We start from the raw sequence: 24,063 nt of genomic DNA on the forward strand, positions 1-24,063 counted from the left end.
TGCTTATAAGGAGCTAGCTTTGACTAGTGGAATAGCCAGGTGAAAGATTTTGACCTATAACGTTATCTTTTATTCACCTTAAAGGAAAGGGAAAATCATTGCCCCAGGGTTAATTTAACTTTTAGTTCTTCACTCCCTGGCAACGACGTCAGTCTAATGTTGTCATTTGAAATAACCTAAGTTCAATTGGATATGCCAAAGAATCTAAAATGTTTTGTTGATTTTAATGGTTTGGATGACCAGTGAACTATTTAAAAACATGTGCTTTAAACTTAGAAATATCCTTAATATAAAAAAAGGTTGTTCTTTAAATAAATATGATTATTTTGATTTAAATGGGATGGATAAGTAGAATATAGAGAAGTATAAGTGATTTAATATTCAAACTGAGTATTTAACCATTTATAAGAAGAAATCAAGAAAATAGTGTTTACTAGATCAACAAAATATAATCAGACTATTACAAAAATCTAGTGCAATTTAAGTTCAAAGAGGAATTTACAACAATAGATAGTCTTGCAAATTAAGCTCTTATTTAAATGCAACTTCACAGTGGATTCAAAATGAAACTGAGATTCAATTAAATTTTCATTCGAATGACTGAATAATTAAATTATATGAAGAATAGATAACGAAAAACATGGTGGAAACAACTCACTGAGAGACAAGCCATATGAAGTAAATCCATAATCTTTTATTTAATAAAAAATGCTCTAGCTTAGTGCGAATTTGTGTGATAATTGGTTCAACGGTGCAACCCTCAATACTTTGACAGGCTGAAGTATTTAAACAAATTTACAAAATATTACAATAAATGCCTGAGTGACACAACATTCTATTATTAATTAAAACTAACATAATCAAAAGTAATTTCATAAAAAAGAATGAATATGAACATCTGGCCCTGTTTTGAAGGAAAGTTGTTGCTGAGTGGCCACTATTCGGGTGCTACGTTGGTGAAGTTGATTTGTACTCTAATCTTGAAATGCACACAGCTTTTCCCATCGTTCTTCATCTGGGATTTCTATCTTGGTTACCTTGCGATAGATTTCATCTACCTCAGTGTACCAGGAAAAGTGGGTTTAACAGTGAAAATATGTTTTATCTCATGTTGAAATAAACATATATTGTTGATGGCCTCATAAAACACCCTGCCTGTCATGGAACCTTTGATGTTGAAGGACTTGGTTGTGTCCCTGGCAATGTCCTAAAGATTCTTCATATAGTCTTCTCTGGTCATTAATTTATCATTAATTACAAATAGTGAAGGCAGACCCTTCTTGTTCAATGCATCAATTCTTGTGAAAAACCTGTTGACTGCTACTTCAAGAGTGTGACACTTCTCTGTCAACTGTACAACTAAGTTCTTCTTGGTCAGAACTTTCTTCACCTCCAAGATGGTTTCAGTCCTATCATCCACTCCTAGATCATCCAGTTCATATCTATTCTTGGAGTTGAGGAACTTTATAATGTTGTTGGCTGTAGCAGGCATCTCTCCTAGTTGAGCATTTATATTGGCAATGGTCTGCTTTGCCTTTTCCATCAACTCCTTTTTCTCAAAAATAATATGGATACATGGCCAGATTTCATCTATCTCCTCAATGATGTTGTTCCATATGATTTCCTTGACATGACCTAGAGTGTGGCCAATGGAAGACTCAACTGCTGACTTCTTCCATACTTCTATCTGATTTTGAGCTCTCTGAAGCTCTGTTGCATGAAAAATCTCAGATTTTTGGTGATGATCCTCTAGAAGTTTCACTTGATCCTGCAACTTCTTGATTTCCTCAGTCTAAAGAGACATATTTTGGACTGCATTGGCCAACTAGTCTGCAACATCTCCTGTACTTGTCATAGCTAGGATGGTCATAGGAATGACTGTGATAGGAAGTGCTTCTAAAGGGGCAATCTTTTTAGCAGCTTTCTCCTTTTCTTTGATCAATTTCTCCATCTTTGTCTCCATTTGCTTAAGCTATGTAGTCTGCTCCATGACGAGCTTCATCATATCTACCTTTTGAGTCTTTGTCTCTGTAATATCCTTAGCCAGAGGATCTTCAGTAGCTAGCAATTTTAGCTGCTTCATGGGGACGTCACTGACAAACCAATATTATATCACGTGCGTTCATATTGGGGCATTAAAAATGGAAAATTCACAAAATAATATATTGGGGTTATAATGAGGGCCTAAAGGGTTTTAATATACCATACAACAATATATATATCCTAAGGTATTTTTTATACAATTTTTTGGCCAAGTGGAGGGAAAAATATTGGGCTACACACACGGGCGGAGGGAAAAATATCGGGCTACATCGCAGGGGTGGAGGGAAAGAGTTGGAAATGATTCATTTTGGAGTAGAGGTGGAGTCGAACCACTCTGCAACCCTAGGAAAAATATCAGGCTACAAGCACTCGGCTCACACTCGGCTACACGTAGGGGCGGAGGGATGAGTTGTAAATGATTCATTTTGGAGTCGAGGTGGAGTCGAACCACTCTGCAATCACTCTATATCCCTAGGAAAAATATCAGGCTACACGCACTCGGGCGGAGGGAAAGAGTTTGAACCAGATAGGATCACTCCTCAAATCCTTGCCCTGCCTCTTGCTTGTTCGAACTCGTGTCCAACTACCCTTCTTCTCTATAACGAACACATCAACTACATCATAGTAGCAGGCTTCTTCAACTGCAGTGAGCATATGAGAGAGACCTCTATAAATTAATGTGTTTTGTCCACATTCTGTCCAGCTACGGTAACCCTACCTTATTTTCACCTACCTAAAATTAATGTGTTCTGTCCACGTTTTGTCCAGCTATGGTAACCCTACCTTATTTTCACCCACCTAAAATTAATGTGTTATGTCCACATTCTATCCAGCTATGGTAACCTTCAGGATCAAGGATTGAAAAAATGACAGGTTCCACGAACACCCAACACAAATATAAGAAGAGGTGAGGAGTCTGCTTGTGGAGTGAAACAAGTAGTATTAGTATCTGATTCAGAGGAGGTGCAGAGGAGTTTGCTTGTGGAGTGCAATAGGCAGTATTAGCAGTTGATTCAAAGGAGTCGGCTTGTGGATTGCAACAGCCGGTATTAGCAGTTGATTCAAAGGAGTCAGCAAATCTTTATAATATACAGGTACATCCTTAAATAATTCTCTTGGCTCCATCACAAACATGCTGAAAATTTCGACTTCTTTTAAGAAAAATTGATAACTTGAGGCTTTAGAATTTTAGCTTCTTCAATTTGGATTTTGACTTTGCAAAACATTATCAGAACTTTCTTCATGTAGCTTGAACTTCAAAAATATGGTAATCTTTGATAGTCGTCTCAAAATAGGACTGATGCCCAACATAGACCTTCAACTAATGCATAGGATTGGATTTTTTGGAGATTATCCTTCTAGGGCTTATGCACAAAACCATACACAAATTTCGAACTATAGACAAAGGGTTTTACTCCTTTATAGGATTGATATAGTTGCCAATAGGAGGGCCTTAAGTGCCTTGCAAAACTAGAACAATCCATTCTTCATAATTTCACTGATCTATAATGTACATACCAAAGTCTGTGTAGATGTTCATAAATTCGGTGATTTGGGGGCAACTTTTTGTCTTTTTCTCCAATGTGAAGAGGTGTGGCTTCTATTATGCTACTAGATAATTCCTTTGACTCTTCACAAATATGGTCCTTATGCCTTTTCTCTAATAAAGAAGGTTTGCAGTCTTGATTGTAGAGATAAGAGGATTCTGTTGATTTCTGCTTTTCATTGTTCAAGAATTTGGGAAATTGGTGTACAAAATAGAAATACTTGTGTTCCTCTAGAGCAACAAATTCATCATTGAGGATTTCATAACTTGTGTAATGTTGATACTCATTATCAGAAATGCCAATGTTTGGTGCAAAATCCTTATTGTTGTCATATTTGGAGCAAAGTCTCTCGTCCTCGGAGGGATATTCTATCCTCAATTCTTGTGACAAGTCTAGGGAGGTTATTCCAACACTTTTATAACATGACACAGTCTCAAAACCCTCATGAAGGATGCTTGTGAAGGGCTCAGAAGTGGCTCAGAATCAAACTTCCCCTCTTCTTCGTGATCACCAGACATCGATGGTCCATGCAAGTAGTGTATATGACTTGCCTCTACCCAACCCAAAATATATGGTCTGATGATTGATCCATACTAATGAGAGGATCATTCTGAGTGTCCAGGCTTATGTTTTCATTATTATGATTATCATGTACATAATCCATAAGAGAAGGGAGTGTTCTTGTTTTTATTTGTGAGCATAAATCATAGCCAAATTCATCTAAAAAATGCTACTACTTTCTTCTTCTATATCTGAAACACTGTTTCCTATGGGGCAGCCAAAAAAAACATCACCAACCTAATGCCAATCCTCACTAGAAAGAGTGACACATGTATCATTTGAAGGTGGTGTAATAATGCCATCACATTTTTCATGTTGGTACTCATTTGTGTGTTAATTAATCACTTTAGATGCTAAAATGGCCCTCCTTCCTGTCATTGCTGCCACAAGGTTGTTTATGTTACAAATATCTATTGTTTTCATATTCAAATTTTGAGCATAATCCCTTTTCCATAGATGCTCCACTTTCATCCCCAACAATGTTATCATTTCCTTCAAAAAGACCAAGGAAGCCTTCCTCTTGTAGGGTTAAACCATGGAAAGAGGAACAAAATTATCCAACATTCCAAATTGTGGATGAAGTAGTTGATGCTTCTCCACCGAGTTTTTCCAACTCTATATTCCAATCTTCATCATCATTGGTACAAAATGAAAGTGAATTGCAAATAATGGAAAGTGAGTGGCGACACGAGTTTGATGAAATTTTATATTCCATTGATGAAAATGGAAGCAAAATGATAAAGCCAGTTGTGGATCTTTATGGTAAGGATATGTTTAAAGCATGTTTGGTTAGTTAGTTGAATGGAAATATAACATTATCAAAAGATAGGTTGACAAAAGTGAGAAATGGGTTCTACTTTAGGCAAGATGGGAAGGCTCCACAAAAGGGTGTTTCAATTGGCTTTGGAATTGGATCAGATTGTGGGGTGTTGTTTGAAAGCAACTCAATTCCCCCCACTAAATGTACTGCAAGAAAAGGTGTTCCTTGAAGTACAAAACAAGGTGTTTCTTGTGGAACGTGGTACATTGGAAGGGTTCAAAGAATAAGGAAGAAACATGGTAATAGGGTGTTTGATTATCATAATGACATTGACCTTTTGGATAGATTAGAAGGCATCGAGCTTCAATTATGTTGGCATAGTATAATAAAGGGGCAACGCATGTATAAGTATGATTTGACAGATCATGCATTTGTACAACTTGAATATGTTATAACAATCGCAAATTTATCATACAATTCTAGGAATGATACATACAAATTAGAAGAATGTGATTACAAAGTTTTTTTAGATTTTGTGAAAAAATTGAACAAGGTAGATTTTCAAAACATTCTACTTTCTCTTTCCTTATGTATTTCCATATGTTGGATCATTTATAAATAATTATTGGTTGTATTTTTGTTGATTTGTTTGTATGAATTTGATGTTAATTTTGTAGTTTTTGGTTTTAGGTCTAGTGAATAGTTCAAATGGTGAATGTTCGGGACGTGGTTCAGGATAACTCAACCTTTTTTTGCTACCTACTTTTTGGTGTAAGTTTCTTTCAATAGTCATTCATCCTTTTGTAGTTGTGTTTCATTCAAATGTTAATTTGGTCCCTCTGAAGTTGGTCCATTTAATCATGAAAGACAAGAAGAGGTGGTTCCTTTTTCATGAATATGTTTTGTGGATAAGTATGTGGTTCTTCTCACTAATGTTAACATTTTCCTTGAACCTTTAAATTAATGGTTCACTTGCTAGGAAGGATATCAAGGATCTGATGGCACGAGCTTCAGCCATGATGGTTTTTGGTCACTCAAGTCAACAAATTTACACCATAGCAATGTCTAGCACATGAAGTGCACTTTATTTTGAATGTTTATGTGGTAGTTGGCTTTCCTATTTTTTAAATTGGACATATAAATTAGAGTTTGTAGTTCAAATGTGCCATCAGAGTCTTTTTGGAAGTATTTATGTTTTGGCCATCCGCATGGGGTCTACAGCAATTAAATTGCATTTGGTTATTATTGTCAATTGAGTCCTCAATCATATTTTAGGCATTTCCTTTCAGTGCTTTCACTAAATGAAATTAACATTAATTACTATCTGTAAAGGCTTTTGGACATGTGATAGTAGTTTTTTTTTAAATTATTTGCAACTTTATTGAGATATGTGCTTATGGTAGATTGTTTGGGTGATGGCACTTTGCTTTATTATTTTTTCCTACATTGATATACATGTGTTTGATGGGCCTTGCAATGTGTGTGTATGATCCAAGGGCTATTTTCAGGTGAATGGTATCTGATTTTTTGCAACTTTTGGATTGACAAGAATTTGATAGGGTGAATGGTATGCAAATTTTAATTGATTTTATTTTTCGAAAGTGTTGTGGTCACCAACACCCCCCTCTTTGTTTGGTATTAACAATAACACCAAGCAAATGGGGACCCTTAATAAAAAATCCAAAAAAACATTTTATCAAAAGTTTTGTATTTTAACTCACTAAAGCTGATCGCATCGCGAGAAGAGATTGAAACATTTTCCTATGCACATAATAAGCTGCGAAGAAGCAACACGAAATTCATCGCATCGCATATATTGTGAAGCGCTCTTAAATGAAAAACTTAAGGAATCGCCGACGGCTGATATGCGACGTCGCATATCGCAACGTCGCATAAGCAGCACACAATGATTGGATGACTAAGCGCGATATCCTATATTGCGATCTGCGATGTTGCGATCTGCGATGAATGCGATCATCAATTCCTGCGATGGAACATATTGACGACGCAATCCTCGATACTGCGATGCGAGTAGTTTCCTCGACACAGTATTCAAGGAAAGTTGTCTGTAGACCAAAATTGGGCGCGTGCCTTAAAATAAATTAATGATTGTACGCCAAAGTATCCAAGAAGGATTGTGTTGTGTTTTTCGAAGAGTCAGTTCATTATGGGTGTCATGATTATGCATTCATTAGAGCTTAAAGCTTTCATGTCAATCTTTTCATCATTACTCTTTTCCTTTGCGTAAACTGTAAGACAACAAATAACATAAAGCAATGTGCAGGAAACATCTAAGGAAAAGGGGAAAGCGTCAATGCTCGGAGAACAGAGAAGAGATGCCTTCACAAACGATGCCGCATGCAATAGGACCACAGATTCCAGAGTATCACTCAACAGATACTGATGTCAATAGACTATCCAAAACTCAGAGTCAAAGGCGCACAAAAGCAGCATGTTTACAAAAGATCCTGAAGCTTAGACTGGGTAAAGCAAAAAGAAAAAGGCGCTAAAGAGGGAAAACGCACCAGAAAAGCCTGGAACAAAGAACGGAGGCAGTTTTCAATACAGAAAATTGTTCAGAGAGAAAAGTCCCTAACTTATTCAGTCATTCGCAAGGCCGGAAACCGAAATAGAAACAACACAATCAATTTGAGAGAAATTTGGGTTATTACCAAGTATACACACAGTGAATACACCAAGCCAGAGGAAGATTTTCGAAAATATCTTCTAGTTTGCCAGAAAGTAGTGCCAGCTCTTGTTATTTCTATTTTCGTAGCTCAAACGAAAGGAGAAGACGACTAGCCGACTCTTCCCAGGCGAATGTTGCATTTCTTACAGCACTGAGGAGCAAATACAGAAACGGTTAGAAATTAGATTCAATTTCTAGAAATAAATTTGCTTTAGTAGAAGGGCGTTCATTTGAAACCGTGTCCTAAATTTATGTAATTAAGATTAATTAGTTAGCAGTATTTAAACCCTTCTCAGGCATTTGGAGAAGGGTCCGAAAATTTGTCAACAAACTTGTCCTCAGAACATGCACTTTTGCACCCTCGGAGGGAGTTTTTGATGAATGGATGGATCGATATTTATCAATGTTTGCATTTGATCTCTGCTACTGATGTTGCACTTTTGTACTCTTAGTAGATGTTAGAACAAGTAGAGATAAATCGTTGTTGCTTGAAGCTTATGAGTGGAACCAGTCATAAATGGTACTTTTATCTCTTGACCAATTTCTGCTTATATTCTTAAAGTGATATGCAGTTTTCAGTTGTTTATATGTTAATGCATGAATGTGTGGGTTACCATTTGGCACTTTTGTACGGTGGAGTCATTTATTTGTGTTTGATATATGAATAAATTATTATGCGATATGCTGTTCACAACTGTTTTGCTTAACTTTTTATGCAGAGTGGTTTATCTTAATCGATTTCTATTCTTATGATAGCTGATGATCTTTATTACCAGTTATTGTTCGAAATCTTTTTAGATCGCATAATAGAAGAAATACACCCCGGGTTAGCGTAGATTAGATGTGTTGTTTCTCATTAGATTACAATAGCATAGAGTTAGTTTAGAAGTTTGAATTAAATTAGCTTTAAATACTCCTAGATCAGCATCATCCAACTCTACACACACACACACCCCTTAGATTGGGAAACTGGTCCCGTTATCCCCAGTCGGACCCGCTATACCAAACGGATAAGGAGCTGCCAACCGAGGTCCGGACCGGGTGGGTACCCCCCATGTTGTCGACCCGATTTTCGGGGCTTCAACATATTTGGCGCTAGAAGGAGGGCCCGAACTATGAATGGCACCTAAATCAAAATCTAAATACCATTCTGAGATTAAATTGCCCTCATCAACTCCCCTGACTTCCCCAGTACATTTAAATCCAGAGTCAGAAGTCGCTCGAGTATCAACCGCTGCTACATACCCTAATATTTCAGACCAATTCACCATTGAACCCCCTGAAGTTCAAACTCTGATTCGCAAACTCCAGGGACTTTCTATTTTTACTCAGAGGTCTGATAATTCTCAAAGCAGCGTGACTTCGCAGTACAATCCTGCTCATTCCCTGACCAGATTAAAGAGTGAAAACTTTGGCATCCAGCCAACTGAATTCCCTCTCCCCACTAGGAAAAGAGCAAGGAAAACACCTCCAGAGTCTGACAATGAGACTCTTTCATCTACGTCGTCCATTTCAACTCCCTCACCGCGAAGTCAGCCACCCACATCTTCATTCCAAACCACTCATCCATCTTCCACAACCCCTTCTCTTCAATCATCAAAGATCATAATATCTTCATCTTCCCAGCATCAGGGATCATCCTCTGCATCTTCATTTAGTAGCAGCTCAGCGATGGCCAAGTCTCCATGGAACAATCCTGGGGCAGTTTTAATGCCTCCACCCCTGAGCCAAATACCGGCCCATCCTGAGAAATGGCTACCCAAATTCAACCCAGAAGCAGGCATGCTAGCTGAAGAGCATATTAATAATTTCATGCTTTCTGTCAATCTCAACGGAGTTACCAACGAGGATGCTGTCGTCCGGTTTTTTCCCTATACAATGCAAGGAACAGCCGGGTCATGGTACTTTTCATTACCTTCCGGGTCTATCACAAGTTGGGACATTTTTCAAAGTCAATTCCTTACCAAGTTTGGTGATGACAGATCAATGACGACATTAATCAATGACCTATCCAATCTTAAAGCCGAGGCTAGAGAACCCATCAAAGATTTCAATTTATGGTTCAATAAAATCCTCAACAAAATTCCTGCTGCTTCCCAACCCAGCGAAGATGTAAGATGTGAATGGTATATTACGGCCTTACCATCAAACTTGGCAATCTTTGTGGATAGGACAAATAAGACAACCTTAATCGAAAACTTAACAGAGGCGATAGCAGTAGAGAAACGCGTAGTAGCCCTGGAAAAAAGATCTGCGATAGAGGAACGCAAATCTAAGAAAGTCTCCTTCAAGGAGGACCCCAAGAAGAAACAAACGAAAGACCCTTTCGATTTGGAAGGATTACAAAAAGTGTTAAAAACCATGTCCAACGAGATGATTGACATAAAAAAACAAGTAGCAGAAACTTCTTCAAAAAAGCCCTACAGAGCTTTTAAAAGAAGTCCTTCAATGGATGTGAAACCACCTAATGCTATCTCAAACGTCGAATCCAAAGAAGAGGAAGAAGAAGAGAATACCACTGAAGGGCAGATCGATGACGAAGAAGTTGTGGAACTACAAGGAATGTGGGATTTCATCCTCCCGCAAGAAGAAGATCAAGAAGCATTTCCGGTTAGCACACGAAGCAAAAATCAACTTGATCTTCCCCAAACTACCCCTAAGCAGAAGGGCGCAAGCCTTGCAGCAAAATATAAAGTCGCAACAAAGAAAACGACCGCTAAAGCGACTCAATCTAGCCCAGTCCTATCAGATCAAACACCTCCATCAAGAACACTGATTGTGTCGGATGAAACAGAGTACAATATTATTGATGACATGAAAAAGACTAGGGCTAATATCACTCTTTATGAGTTGAGCAAATTGAAACATCAACAGAAGATAATGATGAAAGAATTACATGCCGTGCCTACTACATCTTTGCCTACAGCTGTAGCTTCCCACAACATGGGAAGACCCCCAACCAACACGATCAATAAGGTTGACCCAAATGACATCGCCTTGATTGGAGGAAGATCTAGGTCTCACACTCCCCCTTTTCTTCTCACTTATGAAATTTTCAATAAAAATGTGCACAATTGTTTGGTAGATTCCGGTGCTTCAACGAATATTTTACCCAGATCAATATGTGCCAAGTTGAATGTTCAACCACAAAAATCCGCAGTGCACATAGTTCAGCTTGATCGATCTCAAGTCGAAGTGATTGGTGAACTTAATCAAGTGACCATAAGATTGTCGTCTAACCCGAAGGTGTGTCAGGTTATTGACATTCTAGTAGCTGATATCCCAGAATTCTATGGCTTAATTATTAGTAGGGATTGGTCCGAAAAACTCCATGAATACTTCTCAGCCGACTGGTTGCATATGTGGTTACCCTACAATGGTAAACCGAATCAAATAAAGGTTGAACGAGAGTTACACCAGAAGTACATAGTAACGGAATTGGAGGGAGAAAATGAAGCAATAGCATACAACAGCAGTATCATAGGCAATTACTCGGTAGATTCTTTCCTCGGCAATTTCAATGCTCATACCTCACCTTACTTAGAAAATTCAGTTTTGTCCCAAGTCGAATTTGTTTCCCAAACTGATAATTCAAAGTGTGTTAATTTTTTAGATAAACCTGTAAATACATCTTTGTTTTGGAAATTATATTTTGGTGGCTCTAAATCTAACGAGGGAGCAGGAGCAGGATGCGTTCTGATTAGCCCAGACAGAAATAAGACCATGCTTACATGCAGAAATGAATTCGATTGCACAAACAATACAGCAAAATACGAGGCCTTGGTGCAAGGCCTATACAAAGCAATCAGGTTGAACGTTAAGTACCTTCAAGTCTTCGGAGACTATGAGATTGTCGTCAAACAGGTACGTAACACCATACATTGCCTATCAGGTCATTTGAAACACTATCAATCCTTAGTACAAGATCTGACTGCACATTTCATAGCATTCAATATTTCGTCAATCCCAAGACTCCAAAATGCGAGCGCAGACCTGTTAGCTAACGTAGCCTCTAGACTTATTCCCTCCGAAGATTTTAGTCCAGATAGACTCTCAATAGAATTAATCTTTAGACCGTCCATCCCTGGCAACATCACAAACTGGAGAGTATTCAATGACGATCCTGACATTGTAAATTTCCTCACTTCTGAAGGATCCTACTCCAATCAAATAATTGACGAAGACCATCATGATTGACAAATACAACAAAATAGCACTGATAATGCTATACCTAAATCGGTGGTTAAGTTAGAAGACTTATATGATTTGAAAAGTCGGTTTAAAAGGTCTACCAATTCTAAGCTCTACAGTTCAACTCTGAACTACGAATTAGTAAACCTAGGAACCGATGATAAACCACAAAACGTTAATCTAGGCCACGGCCTAGCCCTTGAAAAAAAATTAGCGTATATCCGTCTTTTGAGACAATACAAAAATGTTTTTGCCTGGAATTATGATGAGCTAAAGACGTACGACACTTCTATCATTCAACATACTATCCCTATGATTGACAATGAAAAACATGTCCAACAGAAACTCAGAAAAATCCACCCCAATTTAGAAAATCAGATAAAAACTGAGCTAAATAAGTTATTGAGAGCCAGAATAATTTTTCCTGTCAGACATTCCAAATGGGTCTCCAATATGGTACCCGTTAAAAAGAAAAACGGAGATATTAGAATCTGTATCGATTTTCGGAATCTCAACAAAGCCTGTCAAAAAGACAATTTTCCCCTCCCACCTATGGAGCAGATATTACAGGCAGTAGCAGGCTCAGAATTAATGTCTTTTTTGGATGGATTTTCAGGATACAATCAAGTGCTGGTACATCCTGATGATCAGTTAAAAACCACATTCTGGACTAAATGGGGCACATACGCATATTGGAAGATGCCATTTGGTTTGATCAATGTCGGCGCTACATTTCAGAGAGCCATGGACATCGCATTCAAAGGTTTAGTCAATAAATCCGTAGTGATTTACCTGGATGATATAACAGTGTACTCCAAGAAGCGAAGCGACCATCCTAAAGACTTGAAACAAATCTTTCAACAATGTTTAAGGTATGGGATTTCACTTAACCCAAAGAAATCTTTTTTCGCATTAAGTGAAGGAAAACTTCTAGGATTCATAGTGTCAAAATCTGGTATTCACATTGAACCTGACAGAATCAAAGAAATTTCTGAAATATCCATGCCTCATAACAAAAAAGCCATGCAATCTTTCCTTGGTCAAATCAATTTTGTGAAGAGATTTGTCCCAGATTTTTCACGTATTGTTTCTCCTTTGCAAAATATGATTAAAAAGAATTCAAATTTTAAATGGGGTCAAGATGAGCATGAAGCATTCAACCTGATCAAACAAGCTATCATTAATGCTCCATCTTTAGCAACCCCGAATTTTTTAGAATCTTTTATCTTATACACATTTTCCTCAGAGAAATCATACGCTGCGATTCTAACTCAAGCAAATCAAGAGAAAGCGGAAGCTCCAATCACATTTTTTAGCTCGAATTTACAAGGTGCTGAACTCAAATATTTAGATGTGGAGAAACAAGCATATGTTGTTTTCAAAGCGATCAAATATTTCAGACCTTTCTTACTTAAAGCCCATACTAAGGTCATAGTACCGTTTCCAGCGGTAAGAAATCTTCTAATACAGAAGGATGTGGGCGAAAAAAGAGCAAATTGGATCACCACTTTACAAGAATACGATCTTGAGATCAAACCAGTAAACATTGTAAGAGGTCAAGGCTTCTGCAAAATGTTGGCTGGAGCATCGCAAATTCCTGAGAATTCATCTGAAGAGGTACATACTATGAGGTAAGCCTAAACGATGCAGAATCATTATATGCTGACACCATTTATTATCTTAAGAACGGGTATGATCCATCACAACTGGATCACACCAAGAAAAGAGCTCTGAGATTGAAAGCTAAACAATACCAGCTCATAAATGATGTTCTGTTTAAAAGAAATTACGATTCTGTGCTTCTTAGGTGTCTTGAGAAAACTGAAGCCGAAAAGGTTTTGCAGGAACTCCACGATGGACCAGCAGGCGGACACTATGCTGGAGATGATACTGCACTTAAAGTCTTACGTGCAGGATATTATTGGCCCACGCTGTTCAAAGACTCACACAATTACGTGAGGAAATGCCAAGTCTGCCAGACTGCTGCAGGGAAACAAAAGAAACCGTCCATGCCACTATAGCCGGTAAACATCGAGCAACCATTCAGTCAGTGGGGCTTGGACATAATAGGTGAGATCGTTCCTCACTCTTCTAAGCAGCATAGGTACATCCTCACGGAAACATATTATTTTACTAAATGTGTAGAAGCAGTTCCTCTCAAGACACCTAATTCTGAAAACATTATTGAGTTCATAGATCAATTTATAATCACCAGGTTTGGATTGCCAACGGCCTTAATGTTTGATAATGCCTCATACTTTTCTGGAAATAGAATGACTGAGTTTGCACTTAAGAGAGGGTTCAAACTAAAATATTCGGCCAACTACTATCCGCAAGGTAATGGATTGGCTGAATCGACAAATAAAAACCTGATCAGGATTATTAAAAGAACAGTTGACCAGAACCAAAAGAATTGGCACAAAGCATTGGTAAATGCTTTATGGGCAGATAGAATAACGAAGAAAGCTTCAATCGGCACTTCTCCCTTTAATTTAGTTTATGGGAAAGAAATGGTTCTTCCAACTCACTTAGTCATCCCCTCTTTGTCTTTAGTACAACACATCGATGAGGTATCTACTTCCTCCATACAACTGAGACAAATGGAAATAATTAAATTAGAAGAACGACGAGAACAAGCTAAGAAAACCCATGCTCATCACCAAGCACTGATAAAATCCTCTTTTGACTCAAACATAATGACCAGAAAGAATTTCCAGATGGGAGATTTAGTTTTGAAATGGGATAAGGCTCATGAAGAAAAGGGAAAACATAAAAAATTTCAGAAAATGTGGCTTGGTCCTTTTCAGATTGTAGAAGTCATAGGCCCATCAACATTTGTGTTGCAGGATTTAGCAGGTAGAAGGGATTCTTTGCCTGTTAACGGACAGATCCTTAAAATATATTTTCCATAGAAGATCACTCTTCTATTTTGTAGGATAGTTTTAGTTTTTATTTGTTTTTTTTTTTTCTTTCTTATAAATAAAACCAGTTGTAGATGGTTACTAAAGGGGTTCATGAAAAAGACACCAATTCTCTATCAGATTTTGAGCTTTTCGCTTGTACAAGTAGCAAATTTTTTTTCGAAAAATCTGACCTTTATTATTGACAAGTAGAGTTAACCTTAGCCTAGACATGATACTAGTTTCAACTTCAAAAATTTGATGAAAGCAACCTTTGGTAAAAAAATGTTTTATATCAGCACAATGAAAGGTATCAATAATAAAATAAAGATTCTCTGTAAAACCACGGTTTTCAAACTCTAATATTGTCGTCCAGAGCTTTCTTAAGGAAAAACAATGACTTCCTCCCTGCTAAAGGAAATCGCAGCATTCAGAGGAACAATTCGAGAAAACACTATATCTCAAAGAATAAGAGGTCTCATCACGAGTCGGCTTATCATGATCACAGATATTATAACTTGCTGACTTTGCCAATACTGTCCACCAAAACAGGGCAACGACTCAAGATTGTTGCAATCAAAAGACAAGGGGTCTCATCACGAGCCAGCTTGTTCAACAAAAGTGTAAATCAAGTGAATGATTGTGTCATAATTTGGCCACCAAAGCAAGACATTGTTCTTTAGAGAATAAAAAAGGAAAAAGTGTCAAAAAGGGTTTTTCTCTGAAAAGTTGTAAATAGCCTTAAGCAGGATAAAGGATCATTGCTGGGTAACAGGTAACCTTGTCGAGGCTATGGACGCTTGCGGGCAGCAGAGGCTCTACCTACGACAAATGAGCATATTTTAAAAGCCAGCACGCAGAGAAGACCTTATTTTATCTTTAAAAGACCAAGTAATGTCTGGTGTGAATACAAGGACTAAGCCTAAGGAAACAAAAAATTGGAATATGAAAAGGTTGAGACAAAATATCATTGATAGGATAAGGCGTAATATACTCTATCCGTCCATAACAAAATTTAGACATATGATTTTTTTATTTTTTTTGCTTCGGAAGTTAAAATTCAATAGAAAAGCAGAGATAACTGGTTCTTCACAATGAATTGCCATTGTTGTGGTCACCAACACCCCCCTCTTTGTTTGGTAATAACAATAACACCAAGCAAATGGGGACCCTTAATAAAAAATCCAAAAAAACATTTTATTAAAATTTTTGTATTTTAACTCCCTAAAGCTGATTGCATCGCAAGAAGAGAGTGAAACATTTTCCTATGCGCATAATAAGTTGCGAAGAAGCGACACGAAATTCATCGCATCGCATATATTGTGAAGCACTCTTAAATGAAAAACTTAAGTAATCGCCGACGACCGATATGCGACATCGCATATCGCAGCGTCGCATAAGCAGCACACAATGATTAGATGACTAAGCGCGATCTGCGATATTGCGATCTGCGATGTTGCGATCTGCGATGAATGCGATCATCAATTCCTGCGATGACACATCTTGACGACGCAATCCTCGATACTGTGATGCCAGTCGCAGAAATCACCCATCGCAAAGTTTCCTCGACACAGTATTCAAGGAAAGTTGTCTGTAGACCAAAATTGGGCGCGCGCCTTAAAAGAAATTAATGATTGTACCCCAAAGTATCCAAGAAGGATTGTGTTGTGTTTTTCGAAGAGTCAGTTCATTATGGGTGTCATGATTATGCATTCATTAGAGCTTAAAGCTTTCATGTCAATCTTTTCATCATTACTCTTTTCCTTTGCGTAAACTGTAAGACAGCAAATAACATAAAGCAATGTGAAGGAAACATCTAAGGAAAAGGGGAAAGCGTCAATGCTCGGAGAACAGACAAGAGATGCCTTCACAAACGAATGCCGCATGCAATAGGACCGCAGATTCCAGAGTATCACTCAACAGATACTTATGTCAATAGACTATCCAAAACTCAGAGTCAAAGGCGCACAAAAGCATCATGTTTACAAAAGATCCTGAAGCTTAGACTGGGTAAAGCAAAAAGAAAAAGGCGCTAAAGAGGGAAAACGCACCAGAAAAGCCTGGAACAAAGAACGGAGGTAGTTTTCAATACAGAAAATTGTTCAGAGAGCAAAGTCCCTAACTTATTCAGTCATTCGCAAGGCCGGAAACCGAAATAGCAACAACACAATCAGTTTGAGAGAAATTTGGGTTATTACCAAGTATACACATAGTGAATACACCAAGCCAGAGGAAGATTTTCGAAAATATCTTCTAGTTTTCCACAAAGCGGTGCCAGCTCTTGTTATTTCTATTTTCGTAGCTCAAACGAAAGGAGAAGACGACCAACCGACTCTTCCCAGGCGAATGTTGTATTGCTTACAGCACTGAGGAGCAAATACAGAAACGGTTAGAAATTAGATTCAATTTTTAGAAATAAATTTGCTTTAGTAGAAGGGCGGTCTTTGAAACTGTGTCCTAAATTTATGTAATTAAGATTAATTAGTTAGCAGTATTTAAACCCTTCTCAGGCATTTGGAGAAGGGTCCGGAAATTTGTCAAAAAACTTGTCCTCAGAACATGCACTTTTGCACCCTCGGAGGGGGTTTTTGATGAATGGATGGATCGAGATTTATCAATGTTTTCATTTGATGTCTGCTACTGATGTTGCACTTTTGTACTCTTAGTAGATGTTAGAACAAGTAGAGATAAATCGTTGTTGCTTGAAGCTTATGAGTGGAACCAGTCATAAATGGTACTTTTATCTCTTGAACAATTTCTGCTTATATTCTTAAAGTGATATGCAGTTTTCAGTTGTTTATATGTTAATGCATGAATGTGTGGGTTACCATTTGGAACTTTTGTACGGTGGAGTCATTTATTTGTGTTTGATATATGAATAACTTATTATGCGATATGCTGTTCACAACTGTTTTGCTTAACTTTTTATGCAGAGTGGTTTATCTTAATCGATTTCTATTCTTATGATAGCTGAATGATCTTTATTACCAGTTATTGTTCGAAATCTTTTTAGATCGCATAATAGAATAAATACACCCCGGGTTAGCGTAGATTAGATGTGTTTTTTGTCATTAGATTACAATAGCATAGAGTTAGTTTAGAAGTTTGAATTAAATTAGCTGTAAATACTCCTAGATCAGCATCATCCAACTCTACACACACACACACCCCTTAGATTGGGAAACTGGTCCCATTATCCCCAGTCGGACCCGCTATACCAAACGGATAAGGAGCTGCCAACCAAGGTCCGGACCGGGTGGGTATCCCCCTTGTTGTAGACCCGATTTTCGGGGCTTCAACACAAAGAAAGAATGCATACATTTCTATTTCATGGTTTGGAAAAGGAAAATACATAGCAAGGTGCTTATATCACCTCCAAAAAGGAAAATAAGGCCACTTGGTGGCCACTTTTCACAAACTTTCATACAGAATATACCTATGATCTCTCTCGGGAACATAACTAGAAGAAAAAAATATGCGTTGTTGAGTGAGGCAGGTTGTCAATGGGAGGTGATGTAGAGCTAGTTCCCAGTTTTCTGTTGCTTATTGGTCTCTCCATTATCCCAGAATCTCCAAGATGGTTGGTAAGATTTTAGAATTCTTGAATTTATGTTTAATGTCAGGATCACGCTCAGCTATGGCTTCCTTATCAGTTTTGAAGGGGTTTGATTGTTCAATAGTTTCTGAATGCTTTGTGTTTGTATTTTCAACAAACCAAAATTGGAATCGAAAATAGGGTGGAGAAGCCCAATAGGTCCATGGCTAGCAAAGGTATTTTACAGTATTTTGCTGTCCAAAAGGATTGGAATCTAACCCTTGGACTGTAACACATTATTCTTGTATGTGTTCAACCACTTATCAATTTATCTTATTTATGGGTACGATGTGATTATGTTACAAGAGATTCAGTTTTCTTATGTTATAAACAAAATATATTTTTATGGGTTTATTTTGTAGGCTCTATACTAACATTCATGCTTTGAAGCCCAAATTGAAGAGTAAAGTGGCAATTTCAGAGTCTATTGCTTTAAATGAAGGCCAAAGAAATACCCTCATGACCTCTCCTACTCCACTTTTACCATTCCAAACAAATATGAGAATAATATTCAATATCCAAGCATAAATGTCACTTCAATAGAAGCTATAGGAGTTGGTGCATCAACATTTCACAAGAAGAAGGATCTAGCTTCTACCAGAGTGCACATTGATAAGAAAAAGATGGATTCAATTTAGGAGGGCATGATAGATTCAGAATTGTATGATATGTACCTTTCAACTATAACAAATGAATATTCTAACACCAGGCTTTGTAATGTGTCTTAATAGTGGTATTAGGTTTTTCACAATAGTCATAGGTTTTCTCTAGTGCTTTTACAAAGCTTTTTCTGACCAGTGCTTAACAAGCTGACTTGGCTCTAGGTCTATGGAGTTGTTTAATAGATTCAAATTATTCTAGCATGATGAAAGGCAGGTGTTTGTTGTAGCATAGTTTCTTTTGGACTATAGAGGCCATCTACAACCTCTTTGTTGATGCATTTCTAGTTCAAAGATGGATTGCAGTCAATGTTATTTTGGTTATATGCACCTTTACTTGTTATATATATGAGAAACTTTGCATATTTGTGTATAACAATTTAGATTCATATTGATGTACATGAATATTTACATTTAAAAAAAAAAAAATGAATATTTATGTAATTTTTGGTTCACTGGTCTTTTGGTTTGGTTTTTCTCCGATTATCAGTTTTGGGGTCATCTGGTTTGATGACTGGTCCAATTCTGATAACATTGGTTCATTGTCCATTGATCATTTTCAGTTTTAAATTTTGAGTCATGATTTTTGATACTAATGACCCTAGACCAAGTCTTTGACTCATCACCTTTTACTATTTCTGAGTTTGAGTAATTTCAATTTACCAGTCCAATATTTAGAATTTAGTATCTACTATTGAATCATTTATGATGTGTTAATCAATATATTTCGTTATTTAATTTAAATTTGAATCATGTTTATAACACACACACATATCCTGACATCCCCTTATCCCCTTGAATCTTGGAAACTAGGTGGAACATTAGTTGTAACTGCTTGATATTTGTTCACTGAATGAATGCTACCTATTGGGTATGACTCTATAGTATTGATTTTAGTGTCATGGTTGAGTGTATTGGTTGATGGGAGATATTGTTGATGATGCCACTTTGAATTTAGAGACCCAACCTTTATGACAAGCTTCATATGTGGAATCCTGAGTTTTATAAGAAGGCTAAATAATTAGTCTTCATAGAACATCTGAAAATGAAATCTAAAATGTTCACCAATGCAATCATGTTCCTGTAAGTTTTGTCTAGGGATCAACCCTGACTCTTGAGCATTGCAGCAGTGTTATATTACTCCTTAAGCTCACCCAAGAATTCTATCAATCTTCCTCAGACTTCATTCTTGAGTTAAGCATAGATATGGGCAAAAGAGCTATGGCAATGTATTGTGGATTGGTTGGAATAGTGAAATCTTTGATCTCTACCTTATGGAATCCTCATACCCTATCTAACGAGAATCTTGAAGGTTTTTGTTCTACTTTGGAGTCTTGGAGTGCAGAATTTAGATATGACCATTTATATGCTTATGGGTCAACTCCTCAATGTTTATACTTGCTTGGATGAGGAATTATTATTATGAATTATCTCCAGTAAAATAGACCTTGGAAATCTGAAATCGACATCCATAGGCCATATTTGGGTTAGCTTGAAAATATGAAATCAGCGTGCCTAATTAAGATTGGTAGTATATATATGTGTGTATTTATGTATGTATTCAAATTGGGATGTAAATCCAAGTCCAATCCTTTTTGGGACAACATGTATGTTTACCTCTCATGTATATATAGGTATTTTTCTCTGACAAAATACAGACACATGCAACCTAGAAAACTGTAGTTGATGGGCTATGAGTTGGAGTTCAGGTTGGTCATGGAAGATTGGATGTGTCCTCATCCAAGGCTTGCAAGCATAATTATGTAGGTATCCTTAAGCTAGGGGAGAGCATCCCATTACAATGATAATGTAATGGGTGTTAGCACCAAGAACTTCATGGATGAAATGACACATTTGTACACAGGCTTGAGGGCTTGTAAGTATTTCTTTGGTCTTATTATGGTCTTGCTACAGGTTGGCAACACATGTACTTACATAGCTAAATAGGCCATCATATCATGGAACTTCTGACTCAAAAAGGAATATGAGTCACACCAGACCTCTTTCTCCTCGTCAGAGTATCTAATAGAGACTATTCTGTGATGGTTTCAGAGGCTTTTCGTGGGATTTTCTTTTGGTAAAAATTGGGCATCACCGTGGCATCACCCAGACCTAGAAATGAATTTGCATTGTGGGAGTCTACTTCCAATGCTCTTATGCCTGAAGAAAGTGTTAGCCATCTAAGACAGCGGATTCAAAAACTAGATACAAGCTATAATGGCGAAGATTGTCTCTTGCCTCAGAAAAGTACTCATGGTGAAGTTATCACTTGCCTAGGTATAGTTTTGCATATGCATAAATTATGTAGTTAGTTTCTATTCCTAGAGGTCTCAGTTCATAATTAGCAACATTAACAGATGCATTGTGCCTTGATAAGCAGTTGCAGTAGCATGGGAAGTCAAGCAACCACTGGTTATTGAAGAAATTAAAGTAGATCCACCATAGGCTATGGAAGTTGGAAGCGTTATTGAGGCCTTAAGCCTTTAAACCCAACCAATCAACCAACAGCAGAATACACGTAACTCGACCAATCAATGTCGGTCCTCCTTTGAACACACAAGACCAGACACCAAATACAAATAAACCCCAGTCCATAATCCATCGGGTCTGCTCAGGACATTAACCGGTGCATAAGTTCGAGCACAATCATTGTTCAATAAGTCAAGTGACAGACAGTCAAGATCGTTGGATCTCTACGAAGATTTAACCCCACTGTATAAAACCCCATCGGGTCCGATTTTCAAATTAACCTCCGCGCTTTTTTCGACCTGATATCCGTCTGATCTCCCTTGCAACAGACGGTCCAATCTCCTCTGGACTTCAATTGAATTTCTATTTGGTTCATAATGTCATCGGTTCCATCCTCTAGAATACCACCCATGGTTTTGAGGCCGCCCGATAATCCAATTACCACCTTTGAAAACCACTTTCGCTACTTAACACCCCCGCATCTAAGCCTCGTGATGATCGTTGATCTGTTGGTTTGTCGATCGGACGGTCGACATCCATTTCCTCTGCCATTCCTCCTTAACTTGATTTCGCTTGCTTTTGATGGATTTACGCCTCATCCAGTGTTCCTGCCATACTTTGTTACAACGCCCATATCACAATCAACTCGACATCTTTGGATATGCATCGATCGTACAGTGATCGATGGTCGATCAACACACTTTCAAATGGGATTTAAGCCATCAACGCACACACACACACACACACACACACACACACACACACACACACACACACACACACACACACACACACACACACACAACATAACTGGAAAGGACATAATACACAAACACACAAATTCAACACTGAACACACTTTTATATTATACAAAACAATTACACGCTAAGGCATTTCAGCCTTAGAAACAAGTTCCCAATCGATTACATTTTGCTCACTCGGCTTACAACTCTCTATCTATTACTGTTTGTCTCGTCTCTTATCGAACACACAGGTTCATCATATATATATATAAGGAAACATTGGATCGGATCACTGTGAAGGATCCGATCACATCCTTTCCTCAAATCTCTCAACTAATCCCTTTAAATGCATACACATGGCTGATTACATTTAATTAAGTCCATCAAACTAGCTCTATTTTAGCAAAAATTTGTCCCCTGTTTTGCTCCAATGGTTCACGTCCTCCTTGCTCCACTTCAAAATTTTCATTTTGATTAAGGGGGGTCAGATGCTCCTACATCACATCATCATATAGGTCAATTTATATGTTATTTTATATACATGCACATAATCAATCTTCCTAAAACACGGTTGATCTTTGTGTGTCTTAGACCATTAAATGCCACAAATCATAGTTAGATGTGCTTGAGTGTGGGTTAAGTAATTGCATTGGGGGAGAACTAATATGCATTTAAAATGTATATCAAAAGAAGAAAGGTGAAACTAATATGCATTTACAATGTATATCAAAAGAAGAAAGGTGAAACTAATATGCATTTACAATGTATATCAAAAGAAGAAAGGTGCATTGTAGAATGCATGTGGGGTCATAAGAGAGGCAACATGCCACTATACAAAGGATATAAAAATAAAAGGGTATAAAAAATGTGAACAAAAAAATCGATACATACAATATTTAGTGAAAATAGGGGTTTTTCAAATTGGGAAGGTGTATTGGATTTATATTAGTAGGGGCTTAAATAATGTGATTTTTAGAGGTATTTTCCAATATGTAGTCAAATTAAGGGTATTGTTTAGTATGCCACGAACACACATGCTATGTCAAAGGTTCAGTGAGTGAAGCCCCCGTGAGCTACTTCCTCAACACTGCTATATCCAAATTCTTCTTCTTGACAAGTTCCTCTGTAGCATTGATGTTTGCAAGATCATAACCCAGTTTGATTACTAAATCCTCCAGGGTTTTAATCCTGGTGTCTTTAGCAAGTGTAGAGACCTTCTCCATCTTTAGCTGTGACTGTACATTTACTAATGTAACCTATAATTTGGACAAATTCATGGCAATGTTAGTGACAATAGAGAAAATCATTTCCCTAGTCTTCTTATGCATCTCCATTTGGTCAATGGGATGTATATCCTTTACATCAAACTCAAAAGTTGTCTTTTTGTAGTCTGATGCTCCCTTGGGCTAGGGAACTTGTGCTTGGAGGAATGCCATTTGCATTTTCCCCTTTTCTGAGTCAAAGGCTGACAGCAGCCTGCTTTGGGCACCAGAAGTCTGTTTCCAGAACTAGTTGTAAGTGTTAATCTTCAAGGCTTCATTTCTGACTTTTATCTCCTTGAAGATGTCCATTATGCTCTTCTCTGACTCACTTGAAGTAGATGTAACTATCTGCATTATTTTCTTCTACTCTTGTGAATTTGTGGAGGTGGTAGGAGACTGTGTGGACTGATCAGCCATTAATGAGGAAACAAGTGCCTCATTAGTGGTGATAATGGTCTGTTGCTCTAAATCTTTGCTAAGGCTCAGTCTAGAACTAAGCTTGGCATTTTTTATGTACATTATTTTAAACCCTTCACAGAAGATGTCAGTCCCTAAAGGGGACTCTTCCTCTTTGCTCCTCTTGGTCGTCTTCTCCTACATGGTAGGGTTCTGAACCGTAGATGATGATACATGTTGCTCCTCTA

The sequence above is a fragment of the Pinus tabuliformis genome, chromosome 8, assembly GCF_031772625.1.
Source record: "Pinus tabuliformis cultivar Carrire ecotype Pingquan chromosome 8, CPIR1, whole genome shotgun sequence".
In the NCBI taxonomy this organism is placed as follows: Eukaryota; Viridiplantae; Streptophyta; class Pinopsida; order Pinales; family Pinaceae; genus Pinus; species Pinus tabuliformis.